The sequence below is a fragment of the Bos grunniens genome, chromosome 10 (genome assembly GCF_055505025.1).
Source record: "Bos grunniens cultivar Pamir isolate PY7600 chromosome 10, Bosgru_T2T1.0, whole genome shotgun sequence".
NCBI classification, from domain to species: Eukaryota; Metazoa; Chordata; class Mammalia; order Artiodactyla; family Bovidae; genus Bos; species Bos grunniens.
In genome coordinates, this window is record NC_141174.1 from 598,040 (window position 1) to 619,098 (window position 21,059).

The following is a 21,059-nucleotide window of genomic DNA, read 5'->3' on the forward strand; positions in this document are numbered from 1 at the left end:
TGGATCATGGAAAAAGCAAGAGAGTTCCAGAAAAGCATCTATTTCTGCTTTATTGACTATTATGCCAAAGCCTTTGACTATGTGGATCACAATAAACTGTGGAAAATTCTGAGAGAGATGGGAATACCAGACCACCTGACCTGCCTCTTGAGAAATTTGTATGCAGGTCAGGAAGCAACGGTTAGAACTGGACATGGAACAACAGACTGGTTCCAAAGAGGAAAAGGAGTACATCAAGGCTGTATATTGTCACCCTGCTTCTTTAACTTCTATGCAGAGTACATCATGAGAAACGCTGGACTGGAAGAAGCACAAGCTGGAATCAAGACTGCCGGGAGAGATACTCTGGTTTCTCCTCAAAGCGTATAAATCTTTCGCCTTTTACTAAAGATTGCAGGGAGAAATATCAATAACCTCAGATATGCAGATGACACTACCCTTATGGCAGAAAGTGAAGAGGAACTAAAAAGCCTCTTGATGAAGGTGAAAGAGGAGAGTGAAAAAGTTGGCTTAAAACTCAACATTCAGAAAACGAAGATCATGGCATCTGGTCCCATCACTTCATGGCAAATAGATGGGGAAACAGTGGAAACAATGTCAGACTTTATTTTTTGGGCTCCAAAATCACTGCAGACGGTGACTGTAGCCATGAAATTAAAAGACGCTTACTCCTTGGAAGGAAAGTTATGACCAACCTAGATAGCATATTCAAAAGCAGAGACTTTACTTTGCCAACAAAGGTCCGTCTAGTCAAGTCTATGGTTTTTCCTGTGGTCATGTATGGATGTGAGAGTTGGACTATGAAGAAGGCTGAGCGCCGAAGAATTGATGCTTCTGAACTGTGGTGTTGGAGAAGACTCTTGAGAGTCCCTTGGACTGCAAGGAGATCCAACCAGTCCATTCTGAAGGAGATCAGCCCTGGGATTTCTTTGGAAAGAATGATGCTAAAGCTGAAACTCCAGTACTTTGGCCACCTCATGCGAAGAGTTGACTCATTGGCAAAGACTCTGATGCTGGGAGGGATTGGGGGCAGGAGGAGAAGGGGACGACAGAGGATGAGATGGCTGGATGGCATCACTGACTCGATGGACATGAGTCTGAGTGAACTCCGGGAGTTGGTGATGGACAGGGAGGCCTGGCGTGCTGTGGTTCATGGGGTCGCAAAGAGTCGGACACGACTGAGCGACTGAACTGAACTGAATGAGTAACGTGGTGGAATTTGGGCTGACATGCTCTGTTCTGCCTGGGATCCCTAACCATCGTCATCACCTGCTGCTAACAGCCAACTCACAGCATCACGGCTCAACAACCCAAGATCACCCAAAGCAAGTGCTTCTCCTCCTAACCTATCGCCAGAAGGTCAAGAGCAGCCTAACACTAGGTCATTCATCTCATCTCATCTGATCACACAGGCATTTCATCATCTCACATCATCACAAGGTGAGTCAAGTAAGAGACATTCTGGGAGGGAGAGAACACATTCATATAACTCTGATTTCAGGATATTGTTGTAACTGTTCTATTTTATTATTACTGTTGCTAATTTCTTACTGGGCCTAATTTAGAAATTAAAATTTATCATAGGTATGTATGTATGTAAAAACCTAAGTAAGTCTAGGGTTTAGACTACCTGTGGTTTCAGGTATACAGTGGGGGTTCTAGGTATACATCTCCTGTGGATAAGGGGGGATTACTGTATTTTCATGATGCACTTTCCTTTTGCATTCTTTACCCCTCCAAAGAACATAGCTATCCTTTATTTTTCTTTATAAGTTTTCATTACTTTGTTTTTTTTATTCATTTTTATGATGCTATTCCAGCTTCTCTGTACTCTCTTTTAAATTCTACTCTTGAAACAGCTAGAGAGATGCTATTTTTGAATACTAGCCTATGAGTGGCCTCAGCTTCCTGGACTGTCTCTTTTATACCCTAAAACTCTTAAAAAAATTTTAATAGAGAAGAGGAAGTTCAATCTATAGACTACGAAAGTACTAAAGGATATTATGAGCAGTGCTACTTTATTCTAATCAGTTTAATTTTCCCTTCAATCTTTAATTGAGGATGGAGACGCTGATCCCAACAGCTCATATATACAGTCCTCATATTTCAAAAGCTGCTCTGGAACAATTAAAGAGAAAACCACAGCTTGTCTAAACAAAAGCCTTTCTTAATTCAAATAGAATGAACTTATTTCCCACCTCATTCTTTGGCCGGGTAAAGATTTTCCAGTTAGCTTCTCAGACCCCCTTTACGGCACATCTCATGTTCTCTATTGTTCCTCAGTCTTTCCAGCAGGATTCTCACAAAAATCTTATATTCAGTATTTAGTATTAGCAGCAGGTACCAGTTCCCAATTTGTCTCACTTCCTGTTAACACCAGTTCCATAGGGCTGCTTATCTCGCCTTCCATGTGCCTTTGAACAGAGCTGCCAAAGATCTACTCAGAGGTCTCTGGTAGATCATTAAACCCAGAAGTTCTCTTCCTTCTACAGTATTTTATTATGTTGTTTAGTTTCAGAATCTAGATGTCTGCTGCTAAACCATCTGTTCATTTTTAGACACTGCGCTACTATGGGCATCTGATGCCTCTTGCTCCACATACACCACGCAACCCCCCAAATCCTTATGCAGCTCCTAAAACAGTTTGACAAAGAATTCTTCTAACGTCCAATCTTATCCTTTTAAGGCAATCTGAATGTGTTTTTTACCTACTGTGCACTCCTTTGTGTTTTTGCAAAATCCAAGCATGTAAAGCAGTGACTTAATTTTAGCTTTAATCTTATGTTTTCTACTATCCTGGGTCTGCATAAAGGCTTCTCCCACTTGGTTTCTGATTTTTAATGTTTCCTTCAGTGTCTTCAATCTTTTTTTCTTTACTTTTATGCTTTTCATTAATCATTTCTGCATACAGATAGGTCTCTTTAGTCCTTTAACTTCTTTGGTTTTTAACCCTCGGGGAGCCTTCCCTTAATACTTCCACCACCTCCTCACCTTCAATAGGAAGTTGATTATTTCTCCTCATATTTTTAATTTTCTTGATTTCCAACAGGAATTTGTTTATCTTTGAAATGATTCTATCAAAACCTCTCAGCTGTTGAGAAATTAATTTGAGTTCTTACTACTGCATGATTGGAAAAAAGGTATTTCACTTTGCCATATATTCTGTTGACCTGGCAATGCTATAAAATACAGATGGTCCTCTGCACCCACCATTTTATATAAAGAATTTGAGCATCCATCTCTGCACAGGGGCTTCTGGAACCAATCCCTTCGGTACTAGCGGACGACTTTTCTTTCTAAATATATTTTAGACCAGCAACAGTGTATAAACCTTAAGAAGGATTATTTAATTCTTATTTTATAAATGGATTCTCATTGTCTGGCTTCTTGGGTTCTTTTTGGTTACTTTCAGACTTTTCCCACAACGTCGTTATTTACAATATGAAAGAAAGACACCAAATAATCATTTTCTTTTTTCAAATTTCTTTGGGGATGAGAGACAGATGTGTGTAGATAGACACACATGCACACGTATATTGACAAACCCAGCCCCATCTCTTTGTTTAATTTACACCTATGGTCAGATAGACTCCAACCCAGATTTGAACACACCCTCCAAACTCCCTCAGTGCTCAAAATGCCTTGCCCGGCTTCAGGGTCTACTGGGTCTTTTAAAAAACAAAGCATTCCCTCAGTTCACAGGCAGTCGTATCTCTAACCAGAGTGTCACTTTGTCTCTTTCTGCCCTCAAGGTTTATCAGAAATGAGCATCCATGAGAACAGAAGCTGTCCCGCAGTGCATTCCCTGCCCATGTCTGGGGCACGGCCCGACCCCGGTGAAAACGGGAAGTGTCCGCTGAAAGCCTCCTTAGACTTCAATGTTCCGTTTCTTTGCACTACATGCTTTCCTACCCTGAGTTGGACTTTATCCCTACTTGTGTAATTCTAATTATCCTTCAATGCTTCTGAACTCCCTCATTCATTTCCCTTGGTTAGGCTTCATGGCACCTCTCTCCTACCGTAGTACTGGTGTGTCTGGCATTGGAGTGCATTTATAATAGGTCGTTTATCCATGCTCCCTTTGGCCTTTTCCATGTTAATCTCTCAAAATGTGTTCCCGATTCTTCTTAAGGCTTTTTCCTCTTCTTCTTCTGAGGCATGTGTTCTCTATGTCTTTTTCCAGTAAGAATTATCTCCTCCTATTTTCTCATAGTCTTTCTTGCTCACCCCAGCTACTTCATCTATTTCCCTCTAACCTTTCTTCCTCCAATACCTAAAACTTAATCTTTATATTTCTACCATCTCCTGCTGAAGCTCTCTTAATGCCTCCCCATCCCACATGGCTACTCTGAATTAATTTTGGCAGCTGTTAACAGCTCACTTGCTCTGCTTTCCTTTTCATTCTGGGACCTTGAAAATGGCTCAGCTGTTTCACAGGCATAATGAATGTGCCTGCTTCACTTTCATTATGACCTGTTCTCAGGCAAATCAGCTCAACTATATGACCACTGATCCCAAAGGCTTTTTAGAGATGTCATTTCTGGCTCCTTTTCCTTCACACTAGAACCATTTTTCCTGATCATATCTCACACTCAGATGATTTCTAGAAACAATTCTATCTTTAGTATTATAACTGCCAAACCTGACGCTCACAACCTCCTGGGAGCTTTAAGAAATACATACAGTGACTCCCCTCCCCTACTGCTCTCTCCCCTCCCCAACTCCAGTCTGACTCAGCAGCCTGGGGATGGGCCTCAGAATCTTTTTTTTTTTTTAAGCTGAAGTGATTCTGATAAATAACCATATTCAGCAATTACTCATCTACAGTATGTCTTTGACTGGCACCTATATGAACTGGATCAAAATGGAAAATTATTAATAATAAGTACTTAATACTTATTCAGTGCCAGGCCTTGTGCTAAGCTAAATGCAATAATACAAATATTATTGTGGTTAGTCCTCTGAGGTGGGTTCTGCATTTCGCAGATGCGTCACACGACTACAGTAGGTTCTGAGTACTCTTCCTAGTAGTCCCAAACCAAAGTCTGTGTTCGTGACCACCACATATACACTAGATCAATAGTTAGTAGGCATCTATAACCTTTTGATTTCTTATTCCTCATACATTGCACACATATAATTCAGTCAACATTCCAAACACATCTGCAACTTTTATTGATACTCGATCTGTTAAAGAATTAATCTCTCATGAAGCAAGTTTTAGTTTAAGCTATACTAAGTTACATTTTTAAAGAGAATAAGATAAGGTCTTTGGTCTTGGTTGGCTATAATGAATCATTACAAAGGTTTTTATTTACTCATTCTTTTTTTGATAAGTCATTTATAAAGCATTTACTGAGCATCCACTATGTGCTAGGCCTGAGGATATGCAGGATTTGGTTTTGGTCACAAAGAATCATTAAATTTTGTTTATTCATTCATTCTGTCAGGCAGCCTTAAGGAAAGCATTAACTGAACACCTAATAAGTGAACAACACCGTAGAAGGCCTAGAGATACAGCAATATATAAGAAACAGGACAGAGGTCTGGATAAAGGATAAACATTTTGGAGTCATCAGCATAACTGAAGTGTTCTGCACAGATATGATTACTTCAGAAAAGGACAGAATAAGAGAAGAGGATCTCAAATATAAAACTATGAACTTTAATACTTAATAGGAGAGAAGCCAGCAAAGGAGACTGAGAGCCGAGAAGAGGAAAACAGGAGCGTCTGTGCCATGCGGGACAAGAGCGCAGCGCTGGGCAAAGACGTCGAGATATTAGGAGCAGGAGGAGAAAAATGCAGATGTGAGCAAAGGCAATTTTCTGTTCAAGAAATGTGACTGGGGAGGGCAAGAAAGACTCAAGTATATTTTAAGTGCTGAGGAACAAGTATAGATAAAAGGATTGAATGTAACAGGGAGACCGGATTAGTAACAGAAAAGAGTCTTTGAAAAATGTAAAGGAGACTGGATCCATAGAACAGGTGGAGAGGCTGGTCTTGGAGGAAGAATGAACCCTTTTTTATTCTAACAAGGAGGAAAGAGATATGGGTGGAGATGTAGGTATGCCTGCAGATTTGTTAGTGTGGTAGCTCCTGTTCAATTCTTGGTCAAGCAGGAAACAAGATTATCTGTTGAGGTCAAGGAGAAGAGGAATTTAAAGAGACTCAGGGTCTGAGGCCGAGAAAGCAATGGCACCCTACTCCAGCACTCTTGCCTAGAAAATCCCATGGATGGAGGAGCCTGGTAGGCTGCAGTCCATGGGGTCGCGAAGAGTCGGACACGACTGAGCGATTTCACTTTCACTTTTCACTTTCATGCACTGGAGAAGGAAATGGCAACCCACTCCAGTGTTCTTGCCTGGAGAATCCCAGGGACGGGGGAGCCTGGTGGGCTGCCGTCTCTGGGGTCACACAGAGTCGGACACGACTGAAGCGACTTAGCAGCAACAGCAGCAGCAGCAGGGTCTGAGGAGGGCAGAAGTTTGAAAGTTGTTGGAATGAGTGTGTTGACTAGAGATACGTATTTGTAAGGCGCTGCTGAAAACCCACCTGAGGTAGCAGATCATAAATTTCTATAAGTACCAGTCTGGTTGTAAGAATTTCTCCAGCTGCACTTGAAGTAGACATGTAAAAAAAAAATGGCAAGACACTAAAACAATAGACCATGGAATCTTAGCTGCATAGAGAGGAAAGGAAAGAATAAACAAGGATTCTGGAAAGGAAGAAAAAAGGATCAGCACTCTAGGTGAAACTGAAAAACAAGGATAGTTTGGCAGTTCTAATCTTTTTTTTTTTTTAATATATTCTCCCAAGAATACACATGTTTGAAGTTTATAAACTTTCAAGGATTTGAAATCTTATGTCAGGTTCATGTTAGAATGAAATAATAGGCTGTTTGTCTCACTAATGTAGGGTAATATTTCTAACTCTCATCCCAGGTACTTTGTAGGACTGCTCCTCCCCGATTCTTCCAAAACTGGGTTAAGGGGGGACAATGAGGGCCTTCCTGGAGGCTCAGACTGTAAAGAACCTGCCACAAGGCAGAGATCCGGGTGTGATCCCTGGGTCGGAAGATCCCCTGAAGCAGTGGATGTCAACCCACTCCAGTATTCTTGACTGGAGAATGCCACGGACAGAGGAGCCTGGTGGGCTACAAGTCCACGGGGTCACAGAGAGTCGGACACAACTGAACCTGCAAGCGTGTAATGAAATGTGAGCAAAGTGACAGGAATCGCTTCCAGGCATAGTAATTACAGGGAGCACAATTCACCACTCTCTCATTTTACCAAAGCCACCAACGTTTCAGATGGTGGCTGCTCGATCCTCTAGGGTCCTAAAATGACAAAGACACGGGGCAATGCCTCCAGTCGACCCCCAAAGGGCATGCTGAATATCAATTTTAAGCCACATCAGAGGGTGCCAAGGGCTTCCCAGGGAGCACCAGCGGTAAAGAACCCGCCTGTGAAAGCAGGAGACGTAAGAGACACTAGTTCAGTTCGATCCTTGGATCAGGAAGATCCCCTGGAGGAGGGCGTGGCAACCCCCTCCAGTGTTCTTTCCTGGAGAATCCCACGGACAGAGGAGCCTGGCGGGTGCAGTCCATGGTGTCGCAAAGAGTGGGACACGACTGAGCACAAGAGAGTGCAGATGAAGGACTAAGAAAGGGAAGGTGAGAATGACAGGTGGGTAAGGAATGCAAGGCAGACCACACTGGAAAGTATGAGAGCAAGTCTCCTTCTTAACATCAAGCCCATAAGGCATTTCCATTTGCACATTTCACTAATCTCTGAAACTTGAAATGTAAAAAAAAAAAAAAATCAGAAGTTTCTCGACAAGTTAGCACCCTTTCTCAACTTTCCCATTACTTTCAGGGGCTTCTTTGTCCTTTGGCTCTCCTGCCTCTTACCTCTTCTCATCCTGTCCACCAGTCATTAGTGCCTGTAACTACACGGTACAGCTAGCATCAAGTGCGGGGAATTCCCTGGTGGTCCCTGGTTAAGATTCAGTGTTTTCACGGCCATGGGCCCATGTTCGATCCCTTGATGGGGAACTAAGATTCCATAAGCTGTGTGGTATGGCCAAACACAATTAAATAAATACAAATTATCACCAAGGTCTGCCAGTTCTTCTACCCTGTCTCTCAGATCTGACCCTTAACTTATTCTATGTTCATGCCAACTACCTACAGGGACCATTTTCATATAGCTGCACTAGAACATAAGCTCAGCATTATTACTGCATAAATAAATGAAGATATCTAATCTATCATCTGTCTCTTCCCAATTTTATTTATTTCCTAACAGAAGCGAGAAACATCTTTGGAAAAACTTTGTTTTCCATCAAGTCTTTCCACTAGTCAAGATCCAACAACAGAATACTATTATTCCTAGTGTGTAGAATATAAAATTCTGCTACTGAAGATTTAATGCCTTCCACAAAGTGGGTACCACTTTCTCTATCCAGTTATCAGAAATGGTCTCTTTGACATAGTCAAGTTAGTTTTAACCATCTATAATGACTAGATTCCTCTTTCCTATGTCTGTTTATATCAGCAGATAGTAGTAATGGGGGTCAGGAGAACTGTCTGGGTTCTGGATATATGGATTGTGAAGCTAAGCCAACAGAATTTGCTGATAAGCTGGAAGTAGGGGTGAGAAAGGAGGAGTCAAGAACAACACCCAAGTTTCTGGTCTGATAAACGAAGGGGTCACCACTAACTTCTTTGGGAATGGCTATGAGTAGACGTTCTGGGATTGGGGAAATACCAGGGCTTTGGCTTTGGACAGGTAAGTCCAAAACCCCAGCTGCACTCAACAGAAAATGAGTATGGAGTTCAAGATGAAATCAAGGGATATCTAGAGATATCAAGCCCAGAATTCAAGAGAACAGTTTGCTGTTTAGTTGCTAAGCAGTGTTCAACTCCTTGTAACCCCATGGACTGCAGCACGCCAGGCTTCCCTGTCCCTCACTAGCTCCTGGAGTTTGCTCAAACTCATGACTCATTTGGTGATGTCATTCAACCCTCATTCTCTGTCACCCCCTTCTCTTCCTGCCTGCAATCTTTCCCAGCATCAGGGTCTTTTCCAATCAATCAGCTCATGGTATCAGGGGGCCAAACTACTGGAGCTTCAGCATCAGTCTTTCCAATGAATATTCAGGACTGATTTCCTTTAGGATGGACTGGTTAGATCTCCTTGCAGTTCAAGGGACTCTCAAGAGTCTTCTCCAGCACCATAGTTCGAAAGCCTCAATTCTTCGGTGCTCAGACTTCTTTAAATAGATAGTATATAGGTAGTATTTAAGTAAATGTCAATAGGAGCTCTCCAAGAGACTGAGTATAGATAAGGAAGATGTCACAGGACTAAGTCTTGGGGCATTTCCTTTGAGGAGAAAAAGGAATAAAAAAAATGGAAAAGAAGGAATGGATAAAATGCAGAAGAAAAGCTTGATTTCCTGAAAGCCTAATTCAAGGAAGAGGAGGAGGGAGTGGCCAACTTATCAAATGCTGTTTATAGGTAAGTAAGGTGATGACTATGAATTAACAAGTGGATTAAACAAGACTGAAATCATTGGTACCTTGAAGAGGACACTGGTGCTATGGGCAGGGGCAAAAACCTGGTAAGAGAGGATTTAAGGGGAATGTATCTAGGCTGTCTCCAGCATAGGCTACCAGAAGAATTTACTTTCAACAGTAATCCTTCTACTTAGCAGGAGGCCAATAGGGTTTGAGCTCACTCTCTGTGAAAGTTATCTCAGCTACACTCATTATTTTCAAGTAAAAAAACTGATCACAGAATTAGTCCTTGGTCCTCTGACATGGATTTTTCCAGAAATAACTGTATTAGAAAGCTCACTTCAGTTCTTAGCACCTAGAGTGAGTACATCCTCAATTTTCTAAGGTTCCAATTTAACAGAATTTTGTTCTGTTAATGAAGGGAATTTTTTCTACGTGCAATTAAATGTGGTTTAATTTTATGCCACTACAGGAACTTTTACATTAAAGTTTTTCTCATATTGAAAAAAACCAACTCATTTTCCTCTATGGGCTGGGAAGAAAGGAAGTGGAGAATGTTGTTGAGTAGGTATAGCATTTCAGGTCTACGAGATGAAAAAGTTCTAGGGATCTGTTGCACAACACGCAGCTAACACTGAAAGTGAAAGCCGCTCAGTCGTGTCCAGCTCTTTGCAACCCCGAGGACTGTAACCTGCCAGGTCTTTGTTCATGGGATTCCCCAGGCAAGAATACTGGGCAGCCATTCCCTTCTCCAGGGGATCTTCCCAACCCAGGGATTGAACCCAGGTCTCACGCATTGCCAGGGGATTCTTTACCATCTGAGCCACCAGCTAACATTACTATTTAAAATGATTATGATGTAAATTTAATTAAACTTGATTAAAAATGATTAAGATGTAAATTTTACATTATGTGGGGTTTTTAAATCACAAGTAAAAAAATTCTTTTACAGACATCACATCCTGCTGGCAAATAAATCTAAAATAATAAATAACTGGAGGCACGGCAGATACCATAACAATATTTGAGGAGTAAAATGTGCTTTGTTTGTGGGAGGGGCACCATTTAAGGAAGTAAAACGTTACGAAACTTTTCTCACTAAGCTGTAAAATAGTTTCCTATTTCCCTGCAGTTAAGGTAAGAGATGCTGGACAGCATCAGCACAGCACACGCTACAGGAAGGGGTCATTTACAAGCAGATTATGTGCAAGCACAAACTACCTTGCAGAACTTGGTATGAAAGTTTACTTTATATTCTTTAGTCATATAGTCTTTCAAGGTTTTCCCCAGGTCTTTTTACTTGATTCTCTAGTAACTCTCTTTCATCCCTTGATTTTAGCTGCTCTTCTCTGGATCTTTCTTAAAACTTAAAATAACAGCAGCAAGAATAGAGAATAATAGATCTGAAAGGCTGATTAATTTGATATTTATCATGAAACTGTAAGGCAGACAGGGCCTGCACTTCCCATTTTATAGGGAAAGCTAAACTTTTTAAAAGTGATTTTCCTCTGATCTCATACCAAATGTTAAAACTAAAACCTAGGTCTTCTGATTTCCAATCCAGTATTTTTTCCACTATACCACAGTTACTTCTCAGGTGGAGGATAATAAACAGCAGAGAACAAGAGATGAGTTTTGCAACTGGTCATAGTTAACCTTTTTAATGAATGATCTAGAAAACGTTCACAGAGCAAAAGAATGAAGGTGGACCCTTCCCCTGCACAATACAGGAAGATTAACTCAAATAGATCAAAACCTAAATTTAAGAGCTAAAACTATAAAACTCTTAGAAGAAAACATAAGGGAAAACCTTTATGACCTTTGATTTGGTAACAGTTTTTTAAATATGACACAAAAAGCACAGGCAACAAAAGAAATAAATAAATAAAATTACACTTTATTAAAGTTTAATTTAATAAATTAAATTTTATTTATTAAACTTTTGTACATCACAGGACACTATCAACAGTGAGAAAACAGCCCACAGAGGGAGGAAATATTTTCAAGTCATTTATCTGACAAGGATTTACTATCTAGACTACATAAAGAATTCCTACAACTCAACAGAAAACGCTTCAAAAATGAGCAAAGGACTTGGACAGAGATTTCTCAGAAGAAGATAAAAATGGTCAAGAAACACATGAAAACAGATTAAACTTCATTAGTTCTTAGAGAAAAGCAAATCAAAACCACAAATGGGATACCATGAGGATGGGCTATCATTTCAAAACAGGGCGTTGAATAACATGTGTTGACAAGGATATAGGGAAACTGGAACCCCTGTACATTGCTGGTAGGAGTCTAAAATGGTACAGCCACTGTGGAAAACAGTTTGGTGCTTCCTCAAAAAAGTAAACGTAAGATTACCATATGAGCCAGCAATTCCACTTCTAGGTATATACCCAAAAGAACAGAAAATAGAGACTCAAAGACAGAATTATATACCAGTGTTCAAAGGAGTATTAATCACAGTAGTTAAAAGGTAGAAACAACTCAAGCCAGAAGAATGGATAAAGAGAATGTAGTATACACATACAACGGAATGTATTAAGTCCTAAAGAGGAATGAAGTTCAGATATATGCTACAACGCAGATAAACCTTGAAAGCATTATGTCAGTGAGATAAGCCATACACAAAGGACAAATGCAGTATTATTCCACTCACATGAAGAATCGAGAATAGACAGATTCATGGAGACAAAAAACGAGAATACAGGGTACCAGGGTCTGGGAGAGGTGGACAGTTATTGCTTAATGAGTAAGGAATTTTTGCTTAGGATGGTGAAAAGTTCTGGAAATAGTGGTGATGGTCATTTAACACTGTGAATGTACTCAATACCAAAAAATTGTAAACTTAAACATGGTTAAAACAGTAAATTTTATGTTATGTAAATTTTACCACAATAAAAAAATTAATAATGAAGAGTCTGGTCCTAAACAGCTTTATCTGCAGCCACAAATTCCCTTCCTTTCCCACCGCATGTACCCGGCATTCCACTCTCCTATTGAACTGCCCTTGGAGGGACAACTCCCTTTCAAGCTTCCTGGCTTCACTGTGCTCACTGCTTTCTAAGTTTGGTTGGTGAGCTACTCTTCATCCATGAGGACTCATCTTTAGCGAGTCCTTTCTTTCCTGACCTCCTGAAGCAGTTAAATCAATTGTTCCTCTATACTCTCAAATCCCTTTGTAGACAGTTCTAACGTGGCATTTAATCACGCATTATGGATCATTTCTCTGTGTGTCTCCGCCATTAGATCAAGTTCCTTGAGGATTAGCATTGAATCTTATCTTTCTATTCCTAGCACCTAGTACATGGTAAACACTCAACTTTCCCAAACAAGTGACTTATGTATACCGTGTACTTTGATAAATCATAAAGCACTGTATCAGGAAAAGAACTTATTTAGTTCTACCCTTTATGAACTTAAGTTATTAATAGTTTTCAGTTTATGAAACAAGTCCCTGATGATATGCAGTACATAAGACAAATGAATTTTTTCATTATGTTCCCATTAACTAATTCTAAGGTTTTCTCTTCATATAAATGCTATTGAACCAGGAAAATATTTTTGAGTTTCTAACTAAACAAAATACTAATCTAGATGTACTATTACATGTTTCAAGGAAGAGATACATTCAATAAAGCCAAAAAGATAATGAGTTGATAATGACTGCCTTTACATAAGAATATTTCAATTATGTCTTCCAGAAAAGTAGTATAATCAGATATGTGGATAATACCGCTGGTAGCCCAGCACATATAAAGACATGCTTTAAGAGCCACTGCAAATTGCTGAATCAATCACCAAATATTTACTGAGTCCACACGTAGGGCATAGTACCAAATATGTTAGGTGCTTACAAAATTTAGACTAGATTATTTTCAGAGTCAAGAAATTCACAATATAAAATTGGAAGACATGAAAAAATAGATCCAGCATAAATGTACAGATATGGTTATACACTCAACATTCATTAACCAGGCATAAACCAGGTACTTAAAACATACACGGATTAAGAAACATGGACTCTGCTCAAGAATTAAGTAACGTCATGCCAGGAACTGTGGGAATACAAAGATGAACAAAACACATAAGCCCTATCTGGACCACAATCAAGTTATGGAGAGGTAATCCTAAGTAGGTAATTACAGCAATTAACACTGATGACTCTTCCTCCAAACTTTCCCCTTGGCCGACACACCACCACACCAGGCAGCCTTTTCTTTTCCTCTCTTCCTGCTGTCGGTCATTCAAACCTGCTTCTCCTCTGCTGTGCCCTGCCACGCTGCAAAGCTCCATCTTACACATTCATCTCACTCTATAACCTAGGCCATTCCTATGATTTCAACAACCAAAATCTTTTCCTAGGTTGTCCTTTCTACTGAATTCCAAAAGGGCATTTTCAACTACCTACTAAATATTTCAGATTCCTCAAACTCGACTTAAACTTGCACTCTTCTCAAACTAACTTCTAATCTCAAGTTCCTACCTCAGGTCACAGCGCCACCATCAGTATCACCAGTGTCATGGGATTCATCTTTGCCTCCCCAATCACACACCAAACGCATTACAAACTCTTGTTAATTCTACTTCTCTCCGCTTCTCTGTCTTAACGGCCCAGTGCTTCTCCATCACGGTGCCGCTAGCATTTGCAGTAGAGCAGCCCTTCATTGGGGGTAGGCGATGGCACCCCACTCCAGCACTCTTGCCTGGAGAATCCCATGGACGGAGGAGCCTGGTAGGCTGCAGTCCATGGGGTCAACGAGAGTCGGGCTCGACTGGGCGACTTCACTTGCACTTCTCAGTTTCATGCATTGGAGAAGGAAATGGCAACCCACTCCAGTGTTCTTGCCTGGAGAATCCCAGGGACGGGGGAGCCTCGTGGGCTTCCGTCTGTGGGGTCGCACAGAGTCGGACACGACTGAAGCGACTTAGCAGCAGCCCTTCATTGTCGGGACTCTGCTCTGCAATACAGAGCTCCTACCATTCCCGGCTCTACACCTAAACCCATTACCACTCCCCAGCCATCAATACTAACAAAAATGCCTCCTGAGGCTGGTAAGCACAGAATTACACAATGTGCTTAGTTGAAGACTCCATTATCCTCCAACTGTACTACTGAAAAAAAGTTTTTAAATAAAAACCTATATTTATTTTTCCTATATCTACTTTTTCGCCTCTCTAATCACTTCTCTATTCTGCAGCCAGAGGTTTTAAGCTCAATCTGCTAAAGTAACTCCTCTATTTAAAGTCCTTCCATGTTTCCAATTGTAGGAGAAAGCATTTAGTCTCTTGCCATTAAATACAATGTTAGCTGTGGGGTTTTGATAGAGACCTCTGATGAATATGAGGAAGTTTCCTTCTATTGCTACTTTGCTGAGAGTTTTTACCATGAATGCGTGTTCAACTTTGTTAAATACTCTCTCTCCAAGGACATTCAATCTCACTACTTCTATTTAACATTATACTGGAGGTCCTAGCCAGAATAGTATGGGGAAGAAAAATAAAAAGCAACCAACTGGAAAGGGGGGAAAACTGTTTTTATTTGCAGATGACATGACCTTGTCCAGAAATAATTTTAAAGAATCTACTGGAAAAACCACTACTACTGAGTTCTAATGGCTTTTTGTAGAATCCTTAGAATTCCTGAGATGCCATTAGTGCTAGAACTAAGTCCTAGAGCAGGGAAACAATCAATATACAAAAATTAATAGCACTATTTATACACCTGCAAAGAAGAAGTGGAAAATGGAATAAGCACAATTCCATTTTTATAGCATCAAATACATGAAATAAATGTAATAAAATATGTGAGTCTTGAACACGTGAAAAGTGTCAAATGTGCTGCAGGAACACAGAGAAGATCTACAACACAGAGATACTCCGTGTTCGTGGACTGCAATAATCAATACGGTGAAGATTCAGTTCACTCCAAATTGATTTACAGAGACTGATTATGGGTTGAGTTGTATTCCCTAAAAGGTTATGTTGAAGTCCTAACAGCCGCCACCCCCAATACTGTGACTGTGACCTTACTTGGAGATCGTGTCATTGCAGATGTAATCAAGATGCAGTCATACTGAATCAGGGTAGGCCTTAATCCAACGTGGGCTTCCCAGGTGGTGCTAATGATAAAGAATCTGCCTGCTAATGCGGCAGACATAAGAAACATGGGTTCATTTCCTGGGTCATGAAGATCCCCAGAGGAGGGCATGGCAGCCCACTCCAGTACTCTTGCCTGGAGAATCCCATGGACAGAGGAGCCTGGCGGCCACAGTCCATGGAGTCTCAGAGTCGAACACAAACAACCAAAGTGGCTCAGCACAGAGCACACACGTGCAATCCTCGATTAATGCAAAATAACTAGTCCTTGTAAGAAAATAAAACAGAACTAGGAAGAGAACTCCACATGAAGAGACGGAGATACACAAGCATGTTGGGAAGACAACCATGCATGACGGTGACAGAGACTGAAGTTACGCTGCCTTAAGCCAAAGAACAGTTGAGGTTATCATTCTGGACGTCTACTCTCCAAAACCGCAAGACAATCAAGTTCTGTTTTTAAGCTATCCAGTTTGTGGTTCTTTGTTACAGTAGCCCTAAGAAACTAATACACACAGTGACTACTCAAAAGTTATTTGATTTGTTGGCAAGATAACTGTTCTTATATAATCATACATAATTTTGCTCTCTCTATATAATTTTATATCTTTTAAAACTATATATAGGTACACAATGTGTGGCAATGCAGTTTAGTGGAAAGGATTTATGGAATCAAGCAGATCTGAGTTTAGGATTCTGCCATTTTCTCACCTAGCCCTGTTTCTTCAACCATAAAATGAGAAGAATTAATGGAAATACATAAAAGCCTGTCTACTACAGACTGACGTTTAATAATGTTAGTTCCTTTATTCCCTGTACTGGAAGAGTTAACCTTGAAGAGTTTTTTCTTTTGCCGTGCCACGTGGCTTGTGGGGTCTTAGCTCCCCATCCAGGGATGCAATCTGTGTTCCCTTCAGCGGAAGCGTGGAGTCCTAACAACGGGGAAGTCTCTGATCTTACAGTAAAACCGGAACATTTTAATTGACAAAAATATATTGATCACACAGTGTACTTTGTACTACAAAGATCTTAGACACGTGTCCCCGCATTTCTTTCATCTTCCTTTCTTATTTCCTTATTTCTCTGCTGCTTCTTGCTCACACGATAAGGGTCAGAGTAATCTCAGGAGGTTCCATGAAGATCACAAAACTGATTCTTGAAGAATGTTGGTTACAATTTAAACAGAGAAAAACCTAAAAGAACATTCAAGGAGATTCCTTCCACCCACCCCAGAGAGGAAAGAAACAATTCATAATATGTGGTGATGCGGTATATGTCCTCTAATACAACAGGAAATACTTGAACTGTAACTTCATTACGCAAGGAACGATGTTTGTGAATGAAGACCACAGGTTTCCACATTTTGGCTTCCTTGAAAGAGAATTAACGTTCCGTTTGACTGAAGTTTGTGCTCCTCTTGGCACAGGCAAGGCAGGCAGTAATTTTAGTTTCTCATGATGCTTTAAGTTTCTCTAAAGTGTTTCCCTTTTTCTGTTCAACTTCAGTGATTCCCACTACTCTGCCTTCTGCTCACAGATCCGTTCCTCTGTATCATCGAATCTACTGCTGATTCCTTCTAGTGTGTTTTTCATTTCAGTTATTGTATTCTTCATCTGGTTCTTTTTTTATATTTTCTCACTCTTTGTTAAGAACTTCTAGCTTCTCACTATGCTCGTTCAATCTTCTCCCGAGTTCTCTGAATGTCTTTATGCTCGTTACCTTGAACCCTGTACTGGGCAGGTTGCCCATCTCCACTTCACTGAGCTCTTTTCGGGTTTTATCTTGCTCCTTCATTTGGAAGATACTCGTCTGTTGCCTCATTTTGCCTAATTTACTGTTTTTATTTCTAAGTATCTGGTAGGTTGGTTTCATTTCCCAACCTTGGAAAAGTGGGCTTCTGGAGATGTCCTCTGCATCCCAGCAGGACACTGCCCTCCGGTCATCAGAGCCATGTGCTCGAGGGGAGCCCCCTGTCCGGGCCATGCGGGTCGTGGTGGCGGTCTACTGGGGGCCGTCTGACAGGTGCGGCTGGCCCCAGTTCCATCGGTTGCCAGGCTGTTCCTTGTGTGGAGGCTGCTGGCCCCTGGTTGGTGAGGCTGAGGGCCCTGGGACCCGAGGGCTGGTGCTGGCCCGCTACTGGGTGGGGCTGGACACCGGGGTAGCTAGCTAAGGGGCTGAAGGTGGTGCTGGCCTGCTGGGAGGTAAGTCTGGGGCCCAAGAGGTCCCTGGGGCTAGTGATAACCTGCTGGTAGGCTGAGCAGGGTTCCCGGGGCTCTGACTGTAGGGCCCTGGGGGTCTTAGGGCTGGTGGTGGCCTGATGCTCGGCAGGGCTGGGGCTCCGGGACTGGTGCTGGCCTGTTGGTAGGTGGGCTGGGTCCTGGTACAGGGGGCTGCACTGATACGATTCTCTATCTGATACATCTCTTCTAAATATGTCTTCCAACCCATGACTTGCTTTTTCTTTCATTTTTTTAAAAAAATAGTGCCTTTTGAAGAACAAAGCTTTTAATTCCGATAGTCAAATTTATCTATTTTTCTCTTTATGGTTCATGCTTTTTATGTCCTCTAAAACCCACACAAATCCAAAGTCACAAATATTTTCTCCTGGGTTGTCGTCTAAAAAATTTATAGCTTTACCTTTTACGTTTAGGTCCATGAGCCAAGTTAATTTTATTTGTTTATGTTCTGAAGTAGCACAAGTTATATAACGCCACCACCCACCCCACCACCATAAAGATATCCAGTTGCTTTAATATCTTTTGTTGAGAAGACTTCCCTTTCCTCATTAAACTGCCTTGGCACTTTTGCCAAAAATTAATCGACCATATATCTGTGGGTCCATTTGTGACTCTGCTCCATCCCAGTGATTTATATGCCCATTCTTTTCAATAACTCCAGTCTTGATTACTGTATCTATATAGTATTACATTACTATATACAAGCCTTGAAATCAGGGAGTATAAACTCTCCTACTTTGTTCTTTGAAAAATTGTTTTGGCTATTCTAGGTTATTTGTATTTCCATACATTTCGGTATCAGCTTGTCAGTTTCTACAAAAAAAAAATAAAATAACCTTCAAAAGTCTGCCAGAGTTTTTAGTGAATCCAATATCAGTTTCCTAGAGCCATTATAGCAAAGTACCAGTATTCTTGCCTGGGAAAACCAAAGGTCAGAGGAGCCTGGGGGACTACAGTCCTATAGTCCATAGTCCTGGGGTCGAAAAAGAGTTGGACACGCCTTAGCAACTAAACACCAACAAAATAAACCACAGGCCCAATGACTGAAACAACCAAAAATATTCTCGCAGTTCTGCAGTCTAGAAGTCCAAAACTGAGTTGTCTATAGGACCGTGTTCTCTATTTGAAGGCCCTAAAGGAGGATTCTTCTTTGCCCTTTTCTTAGCTTCTCGTGGCTGCTGACAATCCTCGGCATTCCTTGGCTTATAAATGCATCACTCTAGTCAAGGCCTCCATCTACATGGGGCCTTCTTCCCTGCGTCTCTCTATGTATCCAAATTTCCTCTTCTTATAAGGACATAAGAAACTGGATTAGAGTCCACTCTAATCCTATAACCCGTAACACTTTGTATCAGCACTAATGACTATCAAGAACTTATTGGAAAAAAATTTTAAATATGGTCCTTCCTCAAGTAACTTAAAAATTTTGTTGAGAAGACAAAGTTAACATTTAGGAAGCTATCAGTGAAAAATGAAAAACAAAATTATAATTTAGAGTGCTTCAAACAATAAATGTTAACTGTGTATAAAAAAAGCACGCGCCAGGTCAGAAGTCAGAGGGCTTCATGGTCGATGTACCGAAAGGCTGGTGTAACAGAAAACAGGCAAGAGGCTAAGAGTTTGGAAACAGGAGCAGAAGTGCAGAAGCAGGGACTGACATAGAAAGGTGAGCAAAGCAGCACATCTGCAACAGTCCAGGTCAGGAGACAGCGGGACAAAGTCGACAGAGGCCTCCATGGAGGTTGTGAAGGCTGGACAGCAGAGGTCTGATTTGACACAGGGAGGGACACCACTACCCCAGAAGTCAGGCAGGAGGCAGAGCTGGTTTGCTCAAGAGGGCAGGACGCACTGAAAAAACAGAGCTCGGAGCAAGGAGGCTGGTGAGGGAGCTCCTGCTTCCTTTCCAATCAGTTCTCTATTCTGCAACCAGGGTGATTTTTTTTAAAAATTCAATTTGACCAAGTATCTCCTCTGCATGTTGAATCACTGAGTCTGAGATGCTCAAGGAATCAAAGATGATACCAAAATGTCTAACCCCAGTCTCAATAATGGCTGCATTAGCGTTACAGGGACCAGGAAGGCAGGAAAGGGATGCAGTCTGGAAAGGAGGCATTAGCTCTGTATGGTTTATGAATAATTTGAGGTAGCAATTAAATGACAGCTAGAATTTGGCCAGGTTATGATGGGGAAGGCAAAGGCAGGAATATTCATGTGTAGAGTGTTAGAAAAACTGCACAAGGCTGCTCTTCAAATTCCAGAGGCAGGCATCAGTGGAGGAGGAAATGGCAACCCACTCCAGTATTCTTGTCTGGGAAATCCTATGGATGGAGGAGCCTGGTGGACCACAGTCCATGGGGTCACAAAGAGTCAGACCCTTTGTGACTAAACAACAAAAAAAAGGCAGGTGTTGGCGAGTCAGCTGAGACAGGCATGAGAGGAGTCAACTAGGCCTGTTCAGAAAAGGACCAGGAAAGGTGGCAAGGGTGGAGTCAGACAGCGGGGCAAAGGGCAGGGCAGGCCGGCTGGAGCTGGGACCGGGCCTTAAGCAGGAACGCGGACGGAATCCCATCCTGGAAAGAAGGCCGGTCAGAAATAAGGAAGCAGTTGTGGAATAATAGCTAACGTAACACTAAACGTTTTTTTTTTAACAATATGGTATGTTCAAAGCATATAAATGACTTTATCCATTGAAACTTCACAAGAATGAGAGAGGTGACCATTACTGTCCTCATTTTACAGATGTGGAACGAAGGCTTGCCCAAGGTTCCACACACATTAAATGGCAGAGCCAGGACTTGAGATCACGGTGAGTGCAAGTCGCTCAGCCGTGTCCGACTCTTTCAACCCCAGGGACTATACAGTCCGTAGAATTCTCCAGGCCAGAATACTGGCGTGGGCAGCCTTTCCCTTCTCCAGGGGATCTTCTCCACCCAGGAATCGAACCAGGGTCTCGGCATTGCAGGCGGATTCTTTACCAACTGAGCCATCAGGGAAGCTCTGAGATCATGGTAGTGAACCCTCATTCCGTGCCACGGTTTTACATATATGCATTTGGTGTGTGTATGAGCGCTGTGTACATACACACACAATGAGGTTATTTTTGGGGAAAAAAGCAGGATGTTTCCCACCCTCCTTTCTGGCACATGACCTTTTCTCTGTTCAAGCAGACGTACGTACCGCCTCAAGGAGGATGGTAAAG

General features: G+C 41.5%; 1 protein-coding gene and 1 pseudogene across 5 annotated transcripts in view; one reads left to right on the forward strand and one right to left on the reverse strand.

Moving 5' to 3' along the window:
* GOLM2 (golgi membrane protein 2) overlaps positions 1-21,059 on the reverse strand; it is a 152,053-nt gene that overhangs the window by 60,909 nt on the left and 70,085 nt on the right. The gene's annotated exons all lie outside the window — the stretch shown is intronic.
* On the forward strand, positions 347-414 carry LOC147363836 (U5 spliceosomal RNA; annotated as a pseudogene).